Here is a 7807-nt window from a genome sequence, read left to right as displayed (position 1 = left end):
AAAGCTGAATGTCGTCGGCTCCCAGATCTTTTCTCCTGGCACCCCCTCCTGCTGATGTGCTAGGAGTGGGTCTCAGCTTTTCCTGCCTAGGCACGTGGATGTTTTCTCAGGGACCCTGGGTAGGAATCACTCATCCAGTTTCTGGATTTCTCTTAAAAGGAACTGGGTCATGTTTAGCTAATTATTTGGTATGTCCACAAGAGGATCTTCTGATCCCACTATGTCGCTGTTCACTCAAGAAGCGATGACCTCTGAGAATATTGTATAAAATATACCTCAAATGACTCCAAATCATCAAAAATCGTTAAATACTGTTAACAATTGTCTAAGAACACTGAACAGTCTACATGAAAAAGGTTTCCATCAGGAAAGGTAAAAACACACGTTAAACACGTTAAATTGCTCAGCTTAAACATCCGGAGAGCAAGCCCCTGTCCCCTCAAGTGGGCTGGTCCATGCTTTTACTGAACAGGTGCATTCACTTCAGAGCTGAGGCATTACTTCATCTCTACCCTGCCCTGAAGTTCTTCTGAGATGGAGACAAGCTCCCTGGGTGTACATTTCAAGCTTCTACATGGAAACAAATATTGTTGCATTTTTCCTCAGGTCTTCAGAACTCCAAATATGAACATATTGGTTCCCTCTTCCTCCTCCTCCTCCTTCTTTTATAAGTATGCCAGTGTTGATCCAAGTTGGGGCTTTAGGACTATGCATACGAACAGGAGATAAACTGACCAATTGCGTGTGTTGCTTTAATTTTTTTTTGTTTGTATAACCATTCTTTAATATATTTTGAAGGTGTGAGTTGTATTTTTAGTAAAAAATATGGTCATTCATATGCTGGTGGGATGTACCTTCATCACCAGCGTCATCGATGTACATTTGGATCAGGAAATGCCAACTGCTAAAAGCTAGGAGGAAATGGATTCAGAATCAGGGCAAGAAAAACCTTAAGGTTCTAATTATAACTTTTGTGATCTTACTGGGCCAATCTTGCAGAATTCAAGTCCTGAAACCTCAGTATGGTGGGGTCAGTGAAACAGCTTATGTGAGCATCTTGGCAATTTTTTAAATGCCACAAGAATGATTTGATCGTTTTTGCTTATGATCTAGGCATTTGCAACCTTCAGTAGGTGACCAGTCAACCAATATATAAAGCTAATGAGAATTATTCTGATTTGTGATTCCCTATGAACGATTTTCAGGGTGAGATGAGAAATCAGAAAGAATCTACTCTTAGTTATAAATTAGTAGCATCTGAAATTCTTCTTTCTTGAATTCACTTTTCATCTTTATCTTGTGACATTGCTAGAAATTCCTAGAATATTATCTCCTAATGTGGGCAGGACAAATCCTTGTTAAACAAATACTAGTTTTTGGAAGGAATAATACCTAAAATAATGTTGTGAAATAAAGAAAATGACTAAAACAGTCTTGATGAATAGGGTTGTAATGGGAAGTAGAGTTGGGTGTCTAATGCTTGGATTGTCCCGATTTGGGCAGGAGGTGGTCTGGTCCTGTGAACACGGGAGGAAAAGTATTAGAGACCCACAGAACAATGTGTCCTCTCAATGGAGTCATCTAAATAAAATAGATTTGGGAAGCAAATACTTTGTCTAACATTTGAAGACAGATCTTAGACAACAACAAAGCATTGAATATATAGGACATATTGTATATATAGTTACTTCTAGAAGAAATGGTATTTTGGGGGTAGATTATATAGATTGGAGAACTGTACACAAATTAATTTCATACTTTCATTCACATAAAGTTCCAAGTCTAGTTTATGGTGTTAGGAGTCAGGATACTATCCTTGGGGACGTAGTAACTGAACACAGCAGGGGGAGGTCCCCGGTGCTGGTGATTGTCTTATTTCTGATCTCACTCCCCTATCCATTCTGGAAACACATGGACTGTGCATATGATTTGAGGACTTGTCTGCATCTAATGTTATACCTCACAAATTTGAGGAAAATGTAAGCGAGCCATGAGAAACAAAGTCTCCTGCAACACCCTGTACGAGGTCCTGCATGGGAACCAGTGCAAGCACCAGAAGTTTCTGGAGACGGTGGAGCTGCAGATCGGCCTGAAGAACTATGACCCTCAGAAGGACAAACGCTTCTCGGGCACCATCAGGCTTAAGTCCACCCCCCGCCCCAAGTTCTCCGTGTATGTTTTGGAGGACCAGCAGCACTGTGATGAGGCCAAGGCAGTGGACATTCCCCACATGGACATTGAAGCGCTGAAGAAACTCAACAAGAATAAAAAACTAGTCAAGAAGTTGGCCAAGAAGTATGATGCCTTTTTGGCTTCAGAATCTCTGATCAAGCAGATCCCACGAATCCTGGGTCCAGGCCTGAATAAAGCTGGCAAGTTCCGTTCCTTGCTGACCTACAATGAGAACATGGTGGCCAAAGTGGAGGAATTGAAGTCCACCATCAAATTCCAGATGAAGAAGGTGCTATGGCTGGCAGTGGTGTTGGCCACGTGAAGATGACGGAAGATGAGCTCATGTACAACATCCATTTAGCTGTCAATTTCCTGGTGTCCTTGCTCAAGAAGAATTGGCAGAACGTCCGGGCTTTGTACATCAAGAGCACCATGGGCAAACCCCAGTGCCTTCGCTAACGGTTTAATAAATCCTAGTGCTACCGTAAAAAAAAAAAATTGAAGAAATGAAGAAAGATTCCATTGCTAAAAATGTTTGGAAAATAATGTTCCATAAGAAACTGTCTTTTAATTTGTTAATATAATGTTTAACATAATTTCATTTTCTAAAACAAATTGCTTGATAAATTTCAATTCTTAAATTATTCTGCACAGTGGGAAAACTTCTACAAATTAGAATACTGGAGACCTTCCAAAAAGATAACTTGTAAAAAATTGAAAAACTACCCTAAAAATATCAGTCTATTTGCTTTAGACTCTTCTGATAGGCAGCTTTAAACAAGTTTTCCATTCTTGAATTAATAATGTACTTCTTAAATATACTTATTGTTATAAATCTGAAAAGATGTTTTATCTTCCACCTAACACAATTTAACATCTTCACACATCAACTTTGTTGTGTTTTAATAGCTTAGGCACATTTCAATAATGTTGGGTTTTATTTTGTGATTTCATTACAAAACAGCTTGCGCAAACCAAATTCAAACAATCTTTTTATTTAAAATTCCATCTGAAAATTCATTTCTGGGTTTTAGTTTTTCTTTAAAAAGAAGCAAACATTTAGCCATGGCTAAATGAGCCATGGCTCACAAAATGTAAGAAAAAAAAAGTAAAAAAAAAAAAGAAAAAAATAGTTCATTTTGTCTTTCCACCAAAATTCCTTTGTTTTACAAAAAAAATGTTTTCAAACTTTAATTGATATAATCATACTATCTTAGAAGGAAATTTTGCTTTGTTTTGCTTGGTTTGATTTTGAATTTTAATGGGTAGTCTAATTTTTTAAAGATTTAAAAAATATTTGTTATCTAGATTAAAACTTTATTAGAAACTGTATGGAAATCAGAATCATAAACTCTGAGTTCTAGTGCTATTTTTACCATTAAATTTCTCTGGGCACCCATTTCCTTGCTGGTCTCAGCGTCCCCCAAAGTTGAATCTTTCCCATAGGCAGTCTCTGATTCAGCCTCCCACCAAGTTCTAGGCCTGACTTTTTCATGACTGTTGACACACTGTGGAGGCCTACTGGAGTCACCTCACCCTATCGCACATACTTTGTAGGGTTCTGAGGGGTGAGAACTGGTTCAAGGGGAAAGGTCACTTGAGTCTTCTACGATAAACCATTTACAATGTCACACATTTTTGTCCCATGTCCCTCAAAATTCAGCGTGCTCCAAATCTCGATCTATCTCCCTAATTGAGCAATGTCTAGTCCACCTGTGACCTCTCTCATGTGCACAATCATGCTCAAAGTTGAGGTGCCTGTCTTCCTGTCTATGACAGTGAAAGGGGTACGAGGAGAATCCCCTCCTCTTATGAAAACACAGACGTATTCAGCCACAGGAGAGGAAGGGCATGGACAGCACACTTTAGATAGATGGCTGAGTTTAAAGATATTTCATAATGAATCTCAAGTTGTTTGTCTTTTAGGATAAAAATGGATAATGGGCTAATGAGGTGCTGGGTATCGCTCCTTCTCAGCCACAACTGTATTTGGAGCAGAGCTATGCTTTGAAATCAGTAGTTTTTGCTTTGGATTACCAGCCAAAATTATTCAGTAGGAAAAGAATCCCATTTTTTACACATCAAGAATATTATGGCACATGGATAAACTAAGTATACCTTTCTATGTTTTGATCTCCCACAGTGTTAAAATAGAATTTTGATGACTTTACTATTTCTTATGTTCCTCTCCACCCAGAGGTGATGATGATGATGATGATGATGATGATGATGATGATTTGTGTTAGAAATACATCAACCACCACAACCTGAAAAGAATATGAGGAAAATAGGTGACAGGAGAGCATGAGTTTTCTCCTGGGCATTTACAAATAACTCACAGAAGTAACTGTCACTAAAAGTAGAAAAGATAGTTTAGGACATATTATTGATGATATTGATGACTATAAAATTCTAAATAGCTTTTGAGATTGTTTTTATTTGAAAATAATTTCAAACTTAAAAGGAGATTCTAAGTGTAGTACAGAAACATTCTTATCCACTTTACCAGATGCACTTATTAACATTTTACTGATTTTGCTTTATGATTTTTGCTCTATCATTATTTATCAATCTATTGTAATTTATCATCATATTTCTGTCTCTGTCTATAGTAAGCAGAATTCTAAAAATCCCTCCTTCCAGCTCCCAGGTTCCTGTTTCTTGGTCATTCGATCAAACGTTAATATAGGTGCTGCTGCTATGAAGAGATTTTGCAGCTGTAATTAAAGTCCTAAGTCCTTTAACCTTGAGATACAGACCTTACCCTGGTAGATCTTATATGATCACGTGAGCCCTCTAAAAGTCAGAAGTCGGAGAGAGTAGAAAGGGGATTAGAAAGACTCAAAGCGTGAGAATTCAGTGTGTTGTTGTGGATTTGAACCCAGTTGTACACAAAGGAATGTGAGTGGCTCTAAAGACCTAAGATTTTCCTGGCTGACAGGAGGGAGGAATGGCCCTTCCTATGCTCTTACAACCAGAACTAGCTTATAAGTGTCGTATTCACAATACTCTTATTTTTCTGAATCATTCGTGAAAATTATATCCCCTCCCTGGATATGTCATTGGGTGGTTCTTAAGAATAAGAGTACTCTCGTAGTTATCAACTGAAGCACATTTATCTTTGATATAACAGTTTTATCAAATGTGTTATTTATAGTCCAGTTTTTGACCTAATAATGTTCTTGGTGGCATTTTATTTTTATTCTAGGGAGCATCTCTGCTACGTCCGTGGGCACATCCCTATTACTTTTTTGAGTGGTTCTTTATTTTCTAATATAATAATATGACCAGACTCATCTTATCTATATAGAAACTTGACTTGGCATCAACCCTTTCCCAAGAATACTTTAGAACCTTAGATATTTTAACTGAAGGGATTATATTGAGATTGTGCTGTAAGAACATCCCAGACATTATTTGTATCCATATGCTATCCATTTATTCAGTGTCCATGGCACTGTGATATTTATTTCTGAATTGGAGCAAGCTTAGTCACTGGTAATCAGTGAATGTATTAATAATAGTAATAGCAGTTGTCACTTATTGAATGTTTTCTTGTGCCAAACACTATGCTTAGGATGTGTATATTTCATTCCATTGATCATGCCTTGTCCTTGAGAATTATAATAATTTTATTAAAGTTCAACATGGTCAAATTACCAGCTCATGGTCACACAGGACAGAACCAACTCCAAATATCATGTTTTTAGTGCTACATACTGTGGCACTTCTTTTAGAAGTAATTCATCCTCTAGAGACATACGAATGCATATACACTGTGTGCATGTGGTAAAAATAGAAACATGGATAGAGAGATGAGAGATGATTGATACATAGATAGATGATAGATAATAGATGCATAGGTAGATAGAAACATAGAAGCATAGATATAAATATAGATAGATGATAGAAAGATAAATAATAGAAACAGATGATGATAGATAATAGAAATAGATATAGATAGATAATAGATAGATAGATAGATAGATAGATAGATAGATAGATAGATAGATAAATAGGAGTTAGATAGAGGCCTAGGAGGTATACGGATTTTAGGCACTCATGGGAAACATGTATTTATTTATTTATTTATTTATTTATTTATTTATTTATATATATTTTTATTTTTTTTATTTTTTTTTTTTTTTTTTTTTTTTTTTTTATTGGTGTTCAATTTACTAACATACAGAATAACACCCAGTGCCCGTCACCCATTCACTCCCACCCCCCGCCCTCCTCCCCTTCTACCACCCCTAGTTCGTTTCCCAGAGTTAGCAGTCTTTACGTTCTGTCTCCCTTTCTGATATTTCCCACACATTTCTTCTCCCTTCCCTTATTTTCCCTTTCACTATTATTTATATTCCCCAAATGAATGAGAACATATAATGTTTGTCCTTCTCCGACTGACTTACTTCACTCAGCATAATACCCTCCAGTTCCATCCACGTTGAAGCAAATGGTGGGTATTTGTCATTTCTAATAGCTGAGTAATATTCCATTGTATACATAAACCACATCTTCTTTATCCATTCATCTTTCGTTGGACACCGAGGCTTCTTCCACAGTTTGGCTATCGTGGCCATTGCTGCTAGAAACATCGGGGTGCAGGTGTCCCGGCGTTTCATTGCATTTGTCTCTTTGGGGAAAATCCCCAACAGTGCAATTGCTGGGTCGTAGGGCAGGTATATTTTTAACTGTTTGAGGAACCTCCACACAGTTTTCCAGAGTGGCTGCACCAGTTCACATTCCCACCAACAGTGTAAGAGGGTTCCCTTTTCTCCGCATCCTCTCCAACATTTGTTGTTTCCTGCCTTGTTAATTTTCCCCATTCTCACTGGTGTGAGGTGGTATCTCATTGTAGTTTTGATTTGTATTTCCCTGATGGCAAGTGATGCAGAGCATTTTCTCATGTGCATGTTGGCCATGTCTATGTCTTCCTCTGTGAGGTTTCTGTTCATGTCTTTTGCCCATTTCATGATTGGATTGTTTGTTTCTTTGGTGTTGAGTTTAATAAGTTCTTTATAGATCTTGGAAACTAGCCCTTTATCTGATATGTCATTTGCAAATATCTTCTCCCATTCTGTAGGTTGTCTTTGAGTTTTGTTGACTGTATCCTTTGCTGTGCAAAAGCTTCTTATCTTGATGAAGTCCCAATAGTTCATTTTTGCTTTTGTTTCTTTTGCCTTCGTGGATGTATCTTGCAAGAAGTTACTATGGCCGAGTTCAAAAAGGGTGTTGCCTGTGTTCTTCTCTAGGATTTTGATGGAATCTTGTCTCACATTTAGATCTTTCATCCATTTTGAGTTTATCTTTGTGTATGGTGAAAGAGAGTGGTCTAGTTTCATTCTTCTGCATGTGGATGTCCAATTTTCCCAGCACCATTTATTGAAGAGACTGTCTTTCTTCCAATGGATAGTCTTTCCTCCTTTATCGAATATTAGTTGCCCATAAAGTTCAGGGTCCACTTCTGGATTCTCTATTCTGTTCCACTGATCTATGTGTCTGTTTTTGTGCCAGTACCACACTGTCTTGATGACCACAGCTTTGTAGTACAACCTGAAATCTGGCATTGTGATGCCCCCAGCTATGGTTTTCTTTTTTAAAATTCCCCTGGCTATTCGGGGTCTTTTCTGAT

General features: G+C 37.5%; 1 pseudogene; it reads left to right on the top strand.

Annotated features, from left to right (window-relative positions):
- The first annotated feature begins 1990 nt into the window (after nucleotides 1-1990).
- LOC119878288 lies at nucleotides 1991-2631 on the top strand (annotated as a pseudogene).
- Nucleotides 2632-7807: the final 5176 nt, after the last annotated feature.

Source organism: Canis lupus, unplaced genomic scaffold, assembly GCF_011100685.1.
Source record: "Canis lupus familiaris isolate Mischka breed German Shepherd unplaced genomic scaffold, alternate assembly UU_Cfam_GSD_1.0 chrUn_S1377H1558, whole genome shotgun sequence".
In the NCBI taxonomy this organism is placed as follows: Eukaryota; Metazoa; Chordata; class Mammalia; order Carnivora; family Canidae; genus Canis; species Canis lupus.
The sequence above is the reverse complement of the archived record's forward strand: the minus strand, read 5'-3'. Positions and strand labels throughout refer to the sequence as shown.